The sequence below is a fragment of the Oncorhynchus gorbuscha genome, linkage group LG16 (assembly GCF_021184085.1).
Source record: "Oncorhynchus gorbuscha isolate QuinsamMale2020 ecotype Even-year linkage group LG16, OgorEven_v1.0, whole genome shotgun sequence".
Classification (NCBI taxonomy): domain Eukaryota; kingdom Metazoa; phylum Chordata; class Actinopteri; order Salmoniformes; family Salmonidae; genus Oncorhynchus; species Oncorhynchus gorbuscha.
The window spans coordinates 4,501,463-4,521,860 of record NC_060188.1 but is presented as its reverse complement, the minus strand read 5'-3'; the positions used below and the strand labels follow the sequence as shown (position 1 = coordinate 4,521,860).

Here is a 20,398-nt window from a genome sequence, read left to right as displayed (position 1 = left end):
AGCTGAAACAGCATGAGAGAATACACACAGGAGAGAAGCCTTACTACTGCTCCCAATGTGGGAAAGTGTTTCAGCCGTTCAGAGGAGCTGAAACAGCATGAGAGAATACACACAGGGGAAAAGCCTTACCACTGCTCCCAGTGTGGAATGTGTTTCAACCATCCAGGGACGTTGAAATGGCATGAGAGAATACACACCGGAGAGAAGCCTTACCACTGCTCCCAATGTGGAAAGTGTTTCGGCCGTTCGGGGGAGCTGAAACAACATGAGAGAATACACACAGGAGAGAAGCCTTACCACTGCTCCCAATGTGGAAAGTGTTTCAACCAGAGAGGAAACCTGAAACGACATGAGAGAATACACACAGGGCAGAAGCCATACCACTCCTCCCAGGGTGCAAAGCTTTTGCCCATTTAGGAGCCTGAAAGAACACATTAGACTGCACACAGAGGAGAAGGCTTAGAAAATCTCAGACTGTGGGAAAACATATTACTCATAACAGTGATTTAAACGTCATTAGAGAATCCACACAGGGAGAGAATTACTTCTCTTAGCGTGTATGTTGATATTTCACATCACATTGACTTAAAATTCATCAGAGAACATACACACTGCTCCCGTTGTCTTATATTGTTGACTGACAATGTGTTTACCTGTCTTTACCATATGTTATTAAATGGTGAAACGACATGGGTATACTCAAACATATATTTGTTTGTTTTTATTAGAAAACATGAATTGAATATGGAGTATGTCAGTTTGAATATAAAGAAGATCAGGTTCCTTCTTTTAAACTGTCCTTTTTTTAAACTCTTTGTGTGTGTTTATCTGGGTGTGTCATTCCTCCAGCACTACAGATAATCAAGTGATATTTGGATGTGATGCATTAGTTCCATTGTTGACATTTGCATTGTTGGCCCACTGATGATTTAATGAAATGAAAATGTTCAGACTCTGTAATGGAAAATGTTAATTGTTTGTGTGTCCACATAACTGAGTATGTGACTAACCTTGTGAAACTGTCCTATTATAATCTCCTGTTCTTGGGAGTATCATCCTGTGTTGCAAACCAATTTGCACCTGTGTCCTTGTATGAATAAAGTCCCGCCCAGGAACAGGAAACTATAAAGAAATTTGCTAATCACTCAATGCTTCGGGAATTCAGACTGTCTGCACTGCGCTGTGTAACTCTGTTATTCTCTCTGAGCTCAGAAATAAAGAATCTTGGTTTGACTTGGACTCCAGCAGATCCTTATTTTATAATATCCACCACAACTCTCCCACAATTGCTGTGTATTATTGTCTAAATGAAGAGTTACATTTACATTTAAGTCATTTAGCAGGCGCTCTTATCCAGAGTGACTTACAAATTGGTGCATTCACCTTATGACACCCAGTTGAACAGCCACTTTACAATAGTGCATCTAAATCTTTTGAGGGGGGTGAGAAGGATTACTTTATCCTATCCTAGGTATTCCTTAAAGAGGTGGGGTTTCAGGTGTCTCCGGAAGGTGGTGATTGACTCAAGCTGTCCTGGCGTCGTGAGGGAGTTTGTTCCAACATTGGGGGCCAGAGCAGCGAACAGTTTTGACTGGGCTGAGCGGGAACTGTACTTCCTCAGTGGTAGGGAGGCGAGCAGGCCAGAGGTGGATGAACGCAGTGCCCTTGATTGGGTGTAGGGCCTGATCAGAGCCTGGAGGTACTGAGGTGCCGTTCCACTCACAGCTCCGTAGGCAAGCACCATGGTCTTGTAGCGGATGTGAGCTTCAACTGGAAGCCAGTGGAGAGAGCGGAGGAGCGGGGTGACGTGAGAGAACTTGGGAAGGTTGAACACCAGACGGGCTGCGGCATTCTGGATGAGTTGAAGGGGTTTAATGGCACAGGCAGGGAGCCCAGCCAACAGCGAGTTGCAGTAATCCAGACGGGAGATGACAAGTGCCTGGATTAGGACCTGCGCCGCTTCCTGTGTGAGGCAGGGTCGTACTCTGCGGATGTTGTAGAGCATGAACCTACAGGAACGGGCCACCGCCTTGATGTTAGTTGAGAACGACAGGGTGTTGTCCAGGATCACGCCAAGGTTCTTAGCGCTCTGGGAGGAGGACACAATGGAGTTGTCAACCGTGATGGCGAGATCATGGAACGGGCAGTCCTTCCCCGGGAGGAAGAGCAGCTCCGTCTTGCCGAGTTCAGCTTGAGGTGGTGATCCGTCATCCACACTGATATGTCTGCCAGACATGCAGAGATGCGATTCGCCACCTGGTCATCAGAAGGGGAGAGGGGTGGCATTTACAAGCCTCCCACTGGTTGAATAAAGTTACAAATTGTTAACAAATCGTCTGTCGGCATTTATAAAAGTGTACAGGCATATCCTGTTTCCGCATAGCATTACTTTTGAAATGGTTGGATCAATATCCACCTTCATGATGTGGATGAGCCTGTTGGAATGTCTGAGTAGTTCTATCTGATGTCATAATACACCCTCTGTTAGTGATACAGATACATTTGCTCCATTGTTTCCATGTCAGTTGGTTTCCCACTCTGATGATTTATATCTGACAGAGGGGCTTTAAATTAATAGTATGGTGACATCTTAGTGTGTCTTGTAAATAGGATTATTAATCATAAACTCCTATAGCAGCAATACACTGCAGCTTTGACATCAAGAAGAGAATGGGTTGATGGGTGGTGGTGCTACTCTATAGGTAAGGCTGTTCAATATGAATGTCAATACACAATAGGTTGACTGGGGAGGTGATGTACCACAGTCAAAGTCCTTCAATAAGAGCTAAGATGCTAATATTTGTGTTAGGTTGATCAGTAGCCAGTTATTCTCAAACCAGTTACGAAAAAAATAGACTTATTTTTAAATCGTATATCTTTGTTGTTCCATAGAAGGTATCTGTGAGGGAAACTGTGTTTATACGCTAACATCCAAGCTAAAATCGCCTGTTTATGGAATTTAGCCAATTTTACTCGGAATTTTATCAACATTAAAATTACATCAAAGCAAAAATTCTAAACCACTAACAGAGTCAAATAATACTAAGGGCAAGACATTCCAAATACTGTTCTGGTTCTTAATATACTTCAGAATCCAATTTATTTTAAAAATATTATTTAGCGCTAAGTAGCGTTTCAATTGGTGACGTCACTTGCTCTGACACATCGAAGTAGTGGTTTTGTGGAGCGATGGGTAACGATGTTTCGTTGGTGACTGATGTTGATGCGTGCAGAGGGTCTCTGGTTCGCGCCCGGGTATGGGCGAGGGGACAGATTAGATTTATACATACTGTTACACAGTATCAATGTAACACATTTGCTAATTTAACAAGCAAATTACGTTTAAATGAACCAATAGATAGCGTTTTGAACATAATTATGTTTACCTAAGAGTAAAATACACAAGATTGGTCTAAAGAGCTTCAATGTTTTGGTTTTAGGTTTGCTCGCAAAGCACCGCGTGTTTCAATCAGAAACCTTTTGTCGCTGTTGAAGAAGTTCTCAAATCATGTCCAATCAATTTAATTTACCACAGGTGGACTCCAATCAAGTTGTAGAAACATCTCAAGGATGATCAATGGAAACAAGATGCACCTGAGCTCAATTTAAATTCTCATAGCAAAGGGTCTGAATACTTATGTAAATCAGTTATTTCTGTTTAAAAATACATATACATTTGTAATACTTTCCAAAGGCACTGTTTCCTTTGTTTTCCAGGAACCCTACCACCCCTTCCCTGATTGGAGGAAACTAATGCACAACAACTATTTGGCTTCTAAGTCCAGCTTATACATACTATGTACATTTTACAGACACAGTGTATTATACAATAGTTATATTTATCGTTCAGTTACCCTAAACCTCTCCCATCTATCTCTGAAGACCATCCAGTCCTATCCTTCAGTTACCCTAAACCTCTCCCATCTATCTCTGAAGACCATCCAGTCCTATCCTTCAGTTACCCTAAACCTCTCCCATCTATCTCTGAAGACCATCCAGTCCTATCCTTCAGTTACCCTAAACCTCTCCCATCTATCTCTGAAGACCATCCAGTCCTATCCTTCAGTTACCCTAAACCTCTCCCATCTATCTCTGAAGACCATCCAGTCCTATCCTTCAGTTACCCTAAACCTCTCCCATCTATCTCTGAAGACCATCCAGTCCTATCCTTCAGCTACCCTAAACCTCTCCCATCTATCTCTGAAGACCATCCAGTCCTATCCTTCAGCTACCCTAAACCTCTCCCATCCAGCTCTGAAGACCATCCAGTCCTATCCTTCAGTTATCCTAAACTTCTCCCATCTATCTTTGAAGACCATCCAGTTACCCTAAACCTCTCCCATCTATCTCTGAAGACCATCCAGTCCTATCCTTCAGTTACCCTAAACCTCTCCCATCTATCTCTGAAGACCATCCAGTCCTATCCTTCAGTTACCCTAAACCTCTCCCATCTATCTCTGAAGACCATCCAGTCCTATCCTTCAGTTACCCTAAACCTCTCCCATCTATCTCTGAAGACCATCCAGTCCTATCCTTCAGTTACCCTAAACCTCTCCCATCTATCTCTGAAGACCATCCAGTCCTATCCTTCAGTTACCCTAAACCTCTCCCATCTATCTCTGAAGACCATCCAGTCCTATCCTTCAGTTACCCTAAACCTCTCCCATCTATCTCTGAAGAACATCCAGTCCTATCCTTCAGTTACCCTAAACCTCTCCCATCTATCTCTGAAGACCATCCAGTCCTATCCTTCAGTTACCCTAAACCTCTCCCATCTATCTCTGAAGACCATCCAGTCCTATCCTTCAGTTACCCTAAACCTCTCCCATCTATCTCTGAAGACCATCCAGTCCTATCCTTCAGTTACCCTAAACTTCTCCCATCTATCTCTGAAGACCATCCAGTCCTATCCTTCAGTTACCCTAAACCTCTCCCATCTATCTCTGAAGACCATCCAGTCCTATCCTTCAGTTACCCTAAACCTCTCCCATCTATCTCTGAAGACCATCCAGTCCTATCCTTCAGTTACCCTAAACCTCTCCCATCTATCTCTGAAGACCATCCAGTCCTATCCTTCAGTTACCCTAAACCTCTCCCATCTATCTCTGAAGACCATCCAGTCCTATCCTTCAGTTACCCTAAACTTCTCCCATCTATCTCTGAAGACCATCCAGTCCTATCCTTCAGTTACCCTAAACCTCTCCCATCTATCTTAACCATCCAGTTATCCTTCAGTTACCCTAAACCTAATCCCATCTATCTCTGAAGACCATCCAGTCCTATCCTTCAGTTTTCCAAACTCTCCCATCTATCTTGAAGACCATCCAGTCCTATCCTTCAGTTACCCTAAACCTCTCCCATCTATCTCTGAAGACCATCCAGTCCTATCCTTCAGTTACCCTAAACCTCTCCCATCTATCTCTGAAGAACATCCAGTCCTATCCTTCAGTTACCCTAAACCTCTCCCATCTATCTCTGAAGACCATCCAGTCCTATCCTTCAGTTACCCTAAACCTCTCCCATCTATCTCTGAAGACCATCCAGTCCTATCCTTCAGTTACCCTAAACCTCTCCCATCTATCTCTGAAGACCATCCAGTCCTATCCCTCAGTTACCCTAAACTTCTCCCATCTATCTCTGAAGACCATCCAGTCCTATCCTTCAGTTACCCTAAACTCTCCCATCTATCTCTGAAGACCATCCAGTCCTATCCTTCAGTTACCCTAAACCTCTCCCATCTATCTCTGAAGACCATCCAGTCCTATCCTTCAGTTACCCTAAACCTCTCCCATCTATCTCTGAAGACCATCCAGTCCTATCCTTCAGTTACCCTAAACCTCTCCCATCTATCTCTGAAGACCATCCAGTCCTATCCTTCAGTTACCCTAAACCTCTCCCATCTATCTCTGAAGACCATCCAGTCCTATCCTTCAGTTACCCTAAACCTCTCCTATCTCTGAAGACATCATCCAGACCATCCTATCCTTCAGTTACCCTAAACCTCTCCCATCTATCTCTGAAGACCATCCAGTCCTATCCTTCAGTTACCCTAAACCTCTCCCATCTATCTCTGAAGACCATCCAGTCCTATCCTTCAGTTACCCTAAACCTCTCCCATCTATCTCTGAAGACCATCCAGTCCTATCCTTCAGTTACCCTAAACCTCTCTCCCATCTAGAAGACCATCCAGTCCTATCCTTCAGTTACCCTAAACCTCTCCCATCTATCTCTGAAGACCATCCAGTCCTATCCTTCAGTTACCCTAAGCCATCTATCTCTGAAGACCATCCAGTCCTATCCTCTCAGTTACCCTAAACCTCTCCCATCTATCTCTGAAGACCATCCAGTCCTATCCTTCAGTTACCCTAAACCTCTCCCATCTATCTCTGAAGACCATCCAGTCCTATCCTTCAGTTACCCTAAACCTCTCCCATCTATCTCTGAAGACCATCCAGTCCTATCCTTCAGTTACCCTAAACCTCTCCCATCTATCCTGAAGACCATCCAGTCCTATCCTTCAGGTAAACCTCTCCCATCTATCTCTGAAGCACCACCCTAAACCTCTCCCATCTATCTCTGAAGACTCCAGTCCAGTTACCCTAAACCTCTCCCATCTATCTCTGAAGACCATCCAGTCCTATCCTTCAGTTACCCTAAACCTCTCCCATCTATCAACTGAAGACCATCCAGTCCTATCCTTCAGTTACCCTAAACCTCTCCCATCTATCTCTGAAGACCATCCAGTCCTATCCTTCAGTTACCCTAAACCTCTTCTATCTTTGAAGACCATCCAGTCCTATCCTTCAGTTACCCTAAACCTCTCCCATCTATCTTGAAGACCATCCAGTCCTATCCTTCAGTTACCCTAAACCTCTCCCATCTATCTCTGAAGACCATCCAGTCCTATCCTTCAGTTACCCTAAACCTCTCCCATCTATCTCTGAAGACCATCCAGTCCTTCCTTCAGTTACCCTAAACCTCTCCCATCTATCTCTGAAGACCATCCAGTCCTATCCTTCAGTTACCCTAAACCTCTCCCATCTATCTCTGAGAGACCATCCAGTCCCTATCCTTCAGTTATCCCTAAACCTCTCCCATCTATCTTTGAAGACCATCCAGTCCTATCCTTCAGTTACCCTAAACCTCTCCCATCTATCTCTGAAGACCATCCAGTCCTATCCTTCAGTTACCCTAAACCTCTCCCATCTATCTCTGAAGACCATCCAGTCCTATCCTTCAGTTACCCTAAACCTCTCCCATCTATCTCTGAAGACCATCCAGTCCTATCCTTCAGTTACCCTAAACCTCTCCCATCTATCTCTGAAGACCATCCAGTCCTATCCTTCAGTTACCCTAAACCTCTCCCATCTATCTCTGAAGACCATCCAGTCCTATCCTTCAGTTACCCTAAACCTCTCCCATCTATCTCTGAAGACCATCCAGTCCTATCCTTCAGTTACCCTAAACCTCTCCCATCTATCTCTGAAGACCATCCAGTCCTATCCTTCAGTTACCCTAAACCTCTCCCATCTATCTCTGAAGACCATCCAGTCCTATCCTTCAGTTACCTAAACCTCTCCCATCTATCTCTGAAGACCATCCAGTCCTATCCTTCAGTTACCTAAACCTCTCCCATCTATCTCTGAAGACCATCCAGTCCTATCCTTCAGTTACCCTAAACCTCTCCCATCTATCTCTGAAGACCATCCAGTCCTATCCTTCAGTTACCTAAACCTCTCCCATCTATCTCTGAAGACCATCCAGTTATCCTTCTAAACCTCTCCCATCTATCTCTGAAGACCATCCAGTCCTATCCTTCAGTTACCCTAAACCTCTCCCATCTATCTCTGAAGACCATCCAGTCCTATCCTTCAGTTACCCTAAACCTCTCCCATCTATCTCTGAAGACCATCCAGTCCTATCCTTCAGTTACCCTAAACCTCTCCCATCTATCTCTGAAGACCATCCAGTCCTATCCTTCAGTTACCCTAAACCTCTCCCATCTATCTCTGAAGACCATCCAGTCCTATCCTTCAGTTACCCTAAACCTCTCCCATCTATCTCTGAAGACCATCCAGTCCTATCCTTCAGTTACCCTAAACCTCTCCCATCTATCTCTGAAGACCATCCAGTCCTATCCTTCAGTTACCCTAAACCTCTCCCATCTATCTCTGAAGACCATCCAGTCCTATCCTTCAGTTACCCTAAACCTCTCCCATCTATCTCTGAAGACCATCCAGTCCTATCCTTCAGTTACCCTAAACCTCTCCCATCTATCTCTGAAGACCATCCAGTCCTATCCTTCAGTTACCCTAAACCTCTCCCATCTATCTCTGAAGACCATCCAGTCCTATCCTTCAGTTACCCTAAATCTCCCATCTATCTCTGAAGACCATCCAGTCCTATCCTTCAGTTACCCTAAACCTCTCCCATCTACCCTAAACCCTCTCCATCTATCTCTGAAGACCATCCAGTCCTATCCTTCAGTTACCCTAAACCTCTCCCATCTATCTCTGAAGACCATCCAGTCCTATCCTTCAGTTACCCTAAACCTCTCCCATCTATCTCTGAAGACCATCCAGTCCTATCCTTCAGTTACCCTAAACCTCTCCCATCTATCTCTGAAGACCATCCAGTTTGATTTCTATTTGCCATATATTATTAACTGTGATGTTTCACAAAAGTTCTTGACCTTTATATTCTCATAGTTGCTGCGGATAGTAAATTAAAAATAAACATGTTTGCTAAAAGTATTATTATATTATTGATCAATTGACTATGACTTTTCAAATCCCCCAGTAGTGCTGTCTGCAGAGTTAGCTCCAGGTAAATGTTGCCATTCCTTGACATGCGACCAAAAACAAGCTACATTTGGACAGAACTAAAACAAATGATCTAATGATTCTGCCTCTTCGCAGCTAAATCTGCAGAGGTTCATTGTATCCCCCATATATAGAACATTGTATTGGTTGCAAGAATTTTGTATAATAATTCAAATGGAAAAATTCCAAGTTTTGAATCTTGCGTCATTTATAATTTTCTTTAACCAATGTTGGTCTTTAATGCAGGACTGACAGACAAGTTTCTTACTTTTTCCCCTTTCCACCATTTTTGTGGTAATGCTGCAATTAGTTGGTTGAAGTGCAGACATTTCCATGTATTTTTTTATCTCCACCAGTCCTATTTATGATATAATTTATAAAGTTTAAACCTTTTTATGTATTACATTGTATTACATTTTACTTAGATTTTTTTGATCAATTAGCATAGTTGAGGTTAACCACAATTTTTTAACCTAATTCCATTTTCTCCTTTTCGTTTTCCAGGTTTCTGACATGTCCCTGATTTTCTGGTTAACAACAACATTGGATGTTCTAAGTTCACAACAATACTTAAACCACATCAGGAGACCACTTTTGAAGTCTGAGAAAAATCTAAGAAATGTTATTTTTGTGTGTAGATACCGTTAAATTCAAGTGGCACCAGCAAGAGCCTTGCTTGGTAAGTGGTGTCTCTGTAGCACCAGCAAGAGCCTTGCTTGGTAAGTGGTGTCTCTGTAGCACCAGCAAGAGCCTTGCTTGGTAAGTGGTGTCTCTGTAGCACCAGCAAGAGCCTTGCTTGGTAAGTGGTGTCTCTGTAGCACCAGCAAGAGCCTTGCTTGGTAAGTGGTGTCTCTGAAGCACCAGCAAGAGCCTTGCTTGGTAAGTGGTGTCTCTGTAGCACCAGCAAGAGCCTTGCTTGGTAAGTGGTGTCTCTGTAGCACCAGCAAGAGCCTTGCTTGGTAAGTGGTGTCTCTGTAGCACACGTGATGTGCTGAACAAATCACAACTGGATTCATGCAAATAATCATGATATCATTCTGCCAGGGAGGCATAGATTACTTTGTAGTTAACATTTAATTGACAAGTTTTTTGGGGAATCTTTTCCAGCAACCAGAAGATGAAGAAGACGTCTTCCCTCATGGTCTCCCAGGTCCTGGGAGGGCCCAGATATTTTTGAAGCGTTTAATCTGAATCAGAATGATCCAGATTCTGTATTTTGTAACATTGATTTTTCAGAAAATAAACTGACATGATCTGATACCACAATATCAAGATCACAGAATCCATATTTTCCAGAACTTTGAACAGGCCTCCACTTCGATATCTACTGTACATGTTGTGGTACTAATTCTACATGGAGATTATTTTTATTTTTATTTAACCGTTATTTAACTAGGCAAGTCAGTTAAGAACACATTCCTATTTACAATGATGGCCTATGAAAAGTGGGTTAACTGCCTCTTTCAGGGGCATAACAACAGACTTTAACCTTATCAGCTCGGGGATTCGATCTAGCAACCTTTCGGTTACTGACCCAAAGCTCTAACCATTAGGCTACCTCCGTAAACTACATGAATAAAGATACCTTGATGAAACATAATAGAACCTTTCACTTATCAATATGCCAACTGACCACATACCTTTACTGCAGTCAATTTAACACAATGAACCTTTCTGTTTTCACATGTAAGAAAGTTTTCTAAACCTCATCACCTTAGTTAACATCACAGAACTCAGTCATATATCAGATAGAAGGATAAACACATCAACATTCATACAGCCACTCTCTCATACTCAGCCCTCTCATCAACATTCATACAGCCACTCTCTCATACTCAGCCCTCTCATCAACATTCATACAGCCACTCTCTCATAGCTGGCCCTTCATCAACATTCTCTACTCTCTCATACTCAGCCCTCTCATCAACATTCATACAGCCACTTTCTCCTCAGCCCTCTCATCAACATTATGTACTTCTCATACTCAGCCCTCTCATCAACATTCATACAGCCACTCTCTCATACTCAGCCCTCTCATCAACATTCATACAGGCCACTTCTCACCATTATGTCCCCTTCCAGATAGTGAAGGCCTCCTTCTAGATAGAGAAGACAGGGCACCAGTGAAGGTCTCCCTTCTAGATAGAGAAGGCTGTATCACAGTGGTCTGAGACACTGCATCTCTACAGTACCTGGTTCTAGTCCAGGCTGTATCACAGTGGTCTGAGATACTGCATCTCTACAGTACCTGGTTCTAGTCCAGGCTGTATCACAGTGGTCTGAGACACTGCATCTCTACAGTACCTGGTTCTAGTCCAGGCTGTATCACAGTGGTCTGAGACACTGCATCTCTACAGTACCTGGTTCTAGTCCAGGCTGTATCACAGTGGTCTGAGACACTGCATCTCTACAGTACCTGGTTCTAGTCCAGGCTGTATCACAGTGGTCTGAGACACTGCATCTCTACAGTACCTGGTTCTAGTCCAGGCTGTATCACAGTGGTCTGAGACACTGCATCTCTACAGTACCTGGTTCTAGTCCAGGCTGTATCACAGTGGTCTGAGACACTGCATCTCTACAGTACCTGGTTCTAGTCCAGGCTGTATCACAGTGGTCTGAGACACTGCATCTCTACAGTACCTGGTTCTAGTCCAGGCTGTATCACAGTGGTCTGAGACACTGCATCTCTACAGTACCTGGTTCTAGTCCAGGCTGTATCACAGTGGTCTGAGACACTGCATCTCTACAGTACCTGGTTCTAGTCCAGGCTGTATCACAGTGGTCTGAGACACTGCATCTCTACAGTACCTGGTTCTAGTCCAGGCTGTATCACAGTGGTCTGAGACACTGCATCTCTACAGTACCTGGTTCTAGTCCAGGCTGTATCACAGTGGTCTGAGACACTGCATCTCTACAGTACCTGGTTCTAGTCCAGGCTGTATCACAGTGGTCTGAGACACTGCATCTCTACAGTACCTGGTTCTAGTCCAGGCTGTATCACAGTGGTCTGAGACACTGCATCTCTACAGTACCTGGTTCGATTCCAGGCTGTATCACAACCAGCCTGTGATTGGGAGGCGCACAATTGGCGCAGCGTCGTCCGGGTTTGGCCGGTGTAGGTCGTCATTGTTCTTAACTGACTTTTGTTAAATAACAAAAAACACATCCGCTCATTAAGTCTTCTCCTTTATTTATGTATTTATTGAACGAGGCACGTTGGGCTCAGGGGATGGAACAACTGTTTAAGTGCCTACATCATTATATTATTCATCAATAGTGGAAATATGGGTTAAGATATGCAACATCATTTTGTATATATAGTGTATGTAAGATCACCCCTTCAAATGGGTGGATTCATCTATTTCATCTAGTTAGCACTGACTCACACACCTACCTCTATTTCATCTAGAACAGTACCTACCTCTATTCCATTAGCACTGACTCACAACCTACCTCTATTTCATCTAGTTAGCACTGACTCATACACCTACCTCTATTTCATCTAGTTAGCACTGACTCACAAACCCTCTATTTCATCTAGTTAGCACTGACTCACACACCTACCTCTATTTCATCTGTTAGCACTGACTCACACACCTACCTCTATTTCATCTAGTTAGCACTGACTCACACACTTACCTCTATTTCATCTAGTTAGCACTGACTCACACACCTACCTCTATTTCATCTAGTTAGCACTGACTCTATTCAACTAGTTAGCACTGACTCACACACCTACCTCTATTTCATCTAGTTAGCACTGACTCACACACCTACCTCTATTTCATCTAGTTAGCACTGACTCACAAACCTACCTCTATTTCATCTAGTTAGCACTGACTCACAAACCTTCCTCTATTTCATCTAGTTAGCACTGACTCACACACCTACCTCTATTTCATCTGGTTAGCACTGACTCACACACCTACCTCTATTTCATCTAGTTAGCACTGACTCACACACCTACCTCTATTTCATCTAGTTAGCACTGACTCACACACCTACCTCTATTTCATCTAGTTAGCACTGACTCACAAACCTCAAACTTCCTCAAACTTCCCCAAACTGGACACAGACACCTAAAAATAATATCCACAAGTTCATCGGACTCTGGTGAGGTAGATAAAGGGCCTCGTTGCCAAAATCACAAAGTATCCCGTTAATGACTTGTATACGCCCACAACATTCTGTAGTTGGGATACGCACACCGTTCCAACACAGAAAAGCTACCTTTTTTAATATACTTAATTACCATTATTTGGAAAATGATTTCACTCATATTGTAATTAATTATACGTCATAGAAATCTGGGAAAGCCATGCACTTACTCACTCCATATTCAATTTATATTTTAAAACAAAAAATAAATCATACAAATGTATTTTTGAGTCCAATTTCTAGAATTAGATTTCATGTATAGCAAAAAAAAAACACATTCTCAGTCAAAAATATGAGACAATTGTGGGAGCACAATGTGTGTTTTCTGATGATTTTTAAGTCCATGTGAGGTGCTATATCTCTTTCCACACTCGGAGCATTGGTATGGCTTCTCCCCTGTGTGTGTTACCTCATGGACTTTCAGGTGCCCTAACTGCATAAATATCTTTCCACACCGGAGGCACGGATAACTTTTCTCTACAATGTGGATTCTTTCATGCTCTTTAAGTTGTTGAAACCATGTAAATTTAATTCCACAGTGGGAGCATTGGAAAGGCTTCTCCATTGTGTGTCTTTGCTCATGTTCTTTCAGGTTCCATAAATTCTTAAAACTCTTTTCACAATGAGAACAGTGGAAAGGTTTTTCCACAGAGTGTGTCCCCTCATGTCTTTTCAAGGACCCCGATGAGAAAAATTCCTTTCACACTGTGAGCAGTGGTAAGGCTTCTCTCCTGTGTGTGTCCTCTCATGTGATTTCAGGTCCCCCCGTTGGGTAAAACTTCTTTCACACTGGGAGCAGTGGTAAGGCTTAGAGTGTATTTTTTCATGTTTTTTCATATATTCTGATGAATTAAAATTCTTTCCACACTGAATGCATTGGTAAGGTCGCTCCTTTGTGTGTGTCCTCTCATGTCGTTTCAGGTTCCCAAACAAGCTAAAACTCTTTCCATACTGAGAGCAGTGTCGTCGTCTTTCTGGTTTGGACATCTCTGGGTCTGGTTCCCCTGAAGCACTATTCAAGCTGTCACAGTGAGAGTCTGTGTCTGGTCTCTCCCCTGCTGAAGACAAACAGAGAGTTTAGTTAAACAGAGAGACCTGAATGAAACCTCCACATAATAACAGTCTTCCTATGAGGTTTAATCTAGACGAGAGCTTGTCATCACAGAGTGGCTGTAGTGCTTTGTAAACTAATAAAAACACTATTAAACTTAGTGGTGTTGTGCATTTATTAGACCTAATGGGTAAATAGACTAGTCAGTATAGGATACATGTAATAGACTAGTCAGTATAGGATACATGTATTAGACTAGTCAGTATAGGATACATGTATTAGACTAGTCAGTATAGGATACATGTATTAGACTAGTCAGTATAGGATACATGTAATAGACTAGTCAGTATAGGATACATGTAATAGACTAGTCAGTATAGGATACATGTATTAGACTAGTCAGTATAGGATACATGTATTAGACTAGTCAGTATAGGATACATGTATTAGACTAGTCAGTATAGGATACATGTATTAGACTAGTCAGTATAGGATACATGTATTAGGCCTAATGGATAAATAGACTAGTGATGGTATCAGCCTCCAGTATTTATGCTGCAGTAGTTTGTGTCGGGGGACTAGGGTCAGTTTGTTATATCTGGAGTACTTCTCCTGTCCTATTCGGTGTCCTGTGTGAATCTAAGTGTGCGTTCTCTAATTCTCTCTTTCTTTCTCTCTCTCGGAGGACCTGAGCCCTAGGACCGTGCCCCAGGACTACCTGACATGATGGCTCCTTGCTGTCCCCAGTCCACCTGGCCATGCTGCTGCTCCAGTTTCAACTGTTCTGCCTTATTATTATTTGACCTTGCTGGTCATTTATGAACATTTGAACATCTTGGTCATGTTCTGTTATAATCTCTACCCGGCACAGCCAGAAGAGGACTGGCCACCCCACATAGCCCGGTTCCTCTCTAGGTTTCTTCCTAGGTTTTGGCCTTTCTAGGGAGTTTTTCCTAGCCACCGTGCTTTTACACCTGCATTGTTTGCTGTTTGGGGTTTTAGGCTGGGTTTCTGTACAGCACTTTGAGATATCAGCTGATGTACGAAGGGCTATATAAATAAATTTGATTTGATTTGATTTACAGGCACAGGATGGGATGGCACAGGATGGGATGGTACAGGCACAGGATGGGATGGTACAGGCACAGGATGGGATGGTACAGGCACAGTATGGGATGGCACAGGATGGGATGGTACAGGATGGGATGGTACAGGCACAGGATGGGGTGGTACAGGCACAGGATAGGATGGTACAGGCACAGGATGGGATGGTACAGGCACAGGATGGGATGGTACAGGCACAGGATGGGATGGTACAGGATGGGATGGTACAGGCACAGGATGGGATGGCACAGGATGGGATGGTACAGGCACAGTATGGGATGGTACAGGCACAGGATGGGATGGTACAGGCACAGGATGGGATGGTACAGGCACAGTATGGGATGGTACAGGCACAGTATGGGATGGTACAGGCACAGTATGGGATGGTACAGGCACAGTATGGGATGGTACAGGCACAGGATGGGATGGTACAGGCACAGGATGGGATGGTACAGGCACGGGATGGGATGGTACAGGACCAGGATGGGATGGTACAGGCACGGGATGGGATGGTACAGGCACGGGATGGGATGGTACAGGCACGGGATGGGATGGTACAGGCACAGGATGGGATGGTACAGGCACGGGATGGGATGGTACAGGCACGGGATGGGATGGTACAGGCACAGGATGGGATGGTACAGGATGGGATGGCACAGGATGGGATGGTACAGGCACAGGATGGGATGGTACAGGATGGGATGGGATGGTACAGGCACAGGATGGGATGGTACAGGCACGGGATGGGATGGTACAGGCACAGGATGGGATGGTACAGGATGGGATGGCACAGGATGGGATGGTACAGGCACAGGATGGGATGGTACAGGATGGGATGGTACAGGTACAGGATGGGATGGTACAGGCACAGTATGGGATGGTACAGGATGGGATGGCACAGGATGGGATGGTACAGGCACAGGATGGGATGGTACAGGCACAGGATGGGATGGTACAGGATGGGATGGCACAGGATGGGATGGTACAGGCACAGGATGGGATGGTACAGGCACAGGATGGGATGGTACAGGCACAGGATGGGATGGTACAGGCACAGTATGGGATGGTACAGGCACAGGATGGGATGGTACAGGCACAGGATGGGATGGTACAGGATGGGATGGTACTCTCTCTAATTCTCTCTTTCTTTCTCTCTCTCGGAGGACCTGAGCCCTAGGACCGTGCCCCAGGACTACCTGACATGATGGCTCCTTGCTGTCCCCAGTCCACCTGACTGTGCTGCTGCTCCAGTTTCAACTGTTCTGCCTTATTATTATTTGACCTTGCTGGTCATTTATGAACATTTGAACATCTTGGTCATGTTCTGTTATAATCTCTACCCGGCACAGCCAGAAGAGGACTGGCCACCCCACATAGCCCGGTTCCTCTCTAGGTTTCTTCCTAGGTTTTGGCCTTTCTAGGGAGTTTTTCCTAGCCACTGTGCTTTTACACCTGCATTGTTTGCTGTTTGGGGTTTTAGGCTGGGTTTCTGTACAGCACTTTGAGATATCAGCTGATGTACGAAGGGCTATATAAATAAATTTGATTTGATTTGATTTACAGGCACAGGATGGGATGGCACAGGATGGGATGGTACAGGCACAGGATGGGATGGTACAGGCACAGGATGGGATGGTACAGGCACAGTATGGGATGGTACAGGATGGGATGGTACAGGCACAGGATGGGATGGTACAGGCACAGGATAGGATGGTACAGGCACAGGATGGGATGGTACAGGCACAGGATGGGATGGTACAGGCACAGGATGGGATGGTGCAGGATGGGATGGTACAGGCACAGGATGGGATGGCACAGGATGGGATGGTACAGGCACAGTATGGGATGGTACAGGCACAGGATGGGATGGTACAGGCACAGGATGGGATGGTACAGGCACAGGATGGGATGGTACAGGCACAGGATGGGATGGTACAGGCACAGTATGGGATGGTACAGGCACAGGATGGGATGGTACAGGCACAGGTCCTTCTGTAGCTCAGTTGGTAGAGCATGGCGCTTGTAACGCCAGGGTAGTGGGTTCGATCCCCGGGACCACCCATACGTAGAATGTATGCACACATGACTGTAAGTCGCTTTGGATAAAAGCGTCTGCTAAATGGCATATATATAGGATGGGAAGAGGCTCTAGCAATAAAATATTTAGGCAACGAGGAAAAGAAGGAAAAGAGTCAAGGGAAGATCTTGGAGAGGGGGGTGGGGCAAAAGGAAAAAAAGAACAGACCCCTCCCTCAGTGGCCGGTCCAGTTCCAGGGCCACATTCATGGGCTCTAAGGCAATCTGTTGACTGGGGGATAAAATAAGAAATCGCCACAACAGCAGGTGACCAGCAGAGGGAGCCAAATGCATGGGAAATACAAATACAAGTACTGGGAATTAAACAAGAACCAACCTACAGGGAGACTGAGGAGGAGTGGTGTGAACCGACCTACAGGGAGACTGAGGAGTGGTATGAACCAACCTACAGGGAGACTGAGGAGGAGTGGTATGAACCAACCTACAGGGAGACTGAGGAGGAGTGGTGTGAACCAACCTACAGGGAGACTGAGGAGGAGTGGTGTGAACCAACCTACAGGGAGACTGAGGAGGAGTGGTATGAACCAACCTACAGGGAGACTGAGGAGGAGTGGTATGAACTAACCTACAGGGAGACTGAGGAGGAGTGGTGTGAACCGACCTACAGGGAGACTGAGGAGTGGTATGAACCAACCTACAGGGAGACTGAGGAGGAGTGGTGTGAACCAACCTACAGGGAGACTGAGGAGGAGTGGTGTGAACCAACCTACAGGGAGACTGAGGAGGAGTGGTGTGAACCAACCTACAGGGAGACTGAGGAGGAGTGGTGTGAACCAACCTACAGGGAGACTGAGGAGGAGTGGTGTGAACCGACCTACATGGAGACTGAGGAGGAGTGGTGTGAACCGACCTACCAAGACAACGCCCCAACAGATGAATAACGATGGGCATCAGTGCTGAAGGAACTAACATTGGACTAAGTGCTACTTAATATGTAATGCACTCTGTGTTGAGATAGATTCTACTCCCGAACATCTTCCCCCAAACTGAGTGTCTAAAAGAGTAATGTAATGGCACTCTGTGTTGAGATAGATTCTACTCCCGAACACCTTCCCCCAAACTGAGTGTCTAAAAGAGGTATAAAAGGAGGAGAGATCAGTGCCAAGGCATGATCCTCAACCCATATGATTTGGACATCATAGAGAATCATCAGACCAGGTAAATAACTTGTACTATACTCTGTTTGATCTCAAGGCGCGAGCAAACTATTGACTGGTATATCTTAAAGAATTGTGTTGTACACTGCACAAATATTACTACTCTTATAGAGACCAGTAGACCAAGGGAACAGAGCTAAATATTACTACTCTTATAGAGACCAGTGGACCAAGGGAACAGAGCTATATATTACTACTCTTATAGAGACCAGTGGACCAAGGGAACAGAGCTATATATTACTACTCTTATAGAGACCAGTGGACCAAGGGAACAGAGCTAAATATTACTACTCTTATAGAGACCAGTGGACCAAGGGAATAGAGCTTCAAGGTAAATATGTGTTTGTTTTGTTTAAAGAGTCATAAAGAAGTGTGTTAAGCTTTTTACCTTTGCAAATATTACTTGGCATAGTATAGCATTTACATTTACATTTACATTTAAGTCATTTAGCAGATGCTCTTATCCAGAGCGACTTACAAATTGGTGCATTCACCATAGCGCATTAAGGATGGATTGTATAGTATAGTGCATTAAGGATTGATTGTATAGTATAGTGCATTAAGGATTGATTGTATAGTATAGTGCATTAAGGATTGATTGTATAGTATAGTGCATTAAGGGTTGATTGTATAGTATAGTGCATTAAGGGTTGATTGTATAGTATAGTGCATTAAGGATTGATTGTATAGTATAGTGCATTAAGGGTTGATTGTATAGTATAGTGCATTAAGGATTGATTGTATAGTATAGTGCATTAAGGATTGATTGTATAGTATAGTGCATTAAGGATTGATTGTATAGTATAGTGCATTAAGGATTGATTGTATAGTATAGTGCATTAAGGGTTGATTGTATAGTATAGTGCATTAAGGATTGATTGTATAGTATAGTGCATTAAGGATTGATTGTATAGTATAGTGCATTAAGGATTGATTGTATAGTATAGTGCATTAAGGATTGATTGTATAGTATAGTGCATTAAGGATTGATTGTATAGTATAGTGCATTAAGGATTGATTGTATAGTATAGTGCATTAAGGATTGATTGAGCATTATTGATGTATTAGGAAACTGTAGAACCATTGAATTGTAATAACGTGTATAAAGACAAAAAACAGAGTGATTTTAATAAAAGCTAGAAACTTTGACAACGAGGCCAGATTAACGATCTGGAGAGCAAACGTCTCTGACACTCTCACTGAACAGAAAGTGACCCTGGTTATAGGTTCAAGTGATTGCACTAAAGAATATTTCATTGTGTGGACAATAATATATCTTTGGAAAAATCAAATACATATAACAATACTAGTTTCCAAGTGACTACTAGCTGACGAGCATAATAACTAACAGAAGATGAGTTATTAGGTATTGATATATAAGAGAAGAGGACCCAAGGTTAGGGAGTATAGGAAGAGTCTATAAACATGGCCCCATACTAGACTACTGTTATTAGGTATTGATATATAAGAGAAGACAAGGTTAGGGAGTATAGGAAGAGTCTATAAACATGGCCCCATACTAGACTACTGTTATTAGGTGTTGATATATAAGAGAAGACAAGGTTAGGGAGTATAGGAAGAGTCTATAAACATGGCCCCATACTAGACTACTGTTATTAGGTGTTGATATATAAGAGAAGACAAGGTTAGGGAGTATAGGAAGAGTCTATAAACATGGCCCCATACTAGACTACTGTTATTAGGTATTGATATATAAGAGAAGAAGACCCAAGGTTAGGGAGTATAGGAAGAGTCTATAAACATGGCCCCATACTAGACTACTGTTATTAGGTATTGATATATAAGAGAAGAGGACCCAAGGTTAGGGAGTATAGGAAGAGTCTATAAACATGGCCCCATACTAGACTACTGTTATTAGGTATTGATATATAAGAGAAGAAGACCCAAGGTTAGGGAGTATAGGAAGAGTCTATAAACATAAAGTAATCATCTATCCAAGGACCCGACCGGCAAATAAGGGAGTGACAACGTGAACGAAGGAACAAACC

At 43.6% G+C, this 20,398-nt stretch overlaps 1 long non-coding RNA gene across 1 annotated transcript; it reads right to left on the bottom strand.

Annotated features, from left to right (window-relative positions):
* Nucleotides 1-12,418: 12,418 nt before the first annotated feature.
* LOC124000806 lies at nt 12,419-12,887 on the bottom strand. The gene is made up of 3 exons (XR_006832662.1): nt 12,862-12,887; nt 12,562-12,823; nt 12,419-12,499 (listed from the first exon to the last, which is right to left on the bottom strand). It is a non-coding gene; the product is annotated as an uncharacterized LOC124000806 (long non-coding RNA).
* Between the last annotated feature and the right edge of the window lie 7,511 nt (nt 12,888-20,398).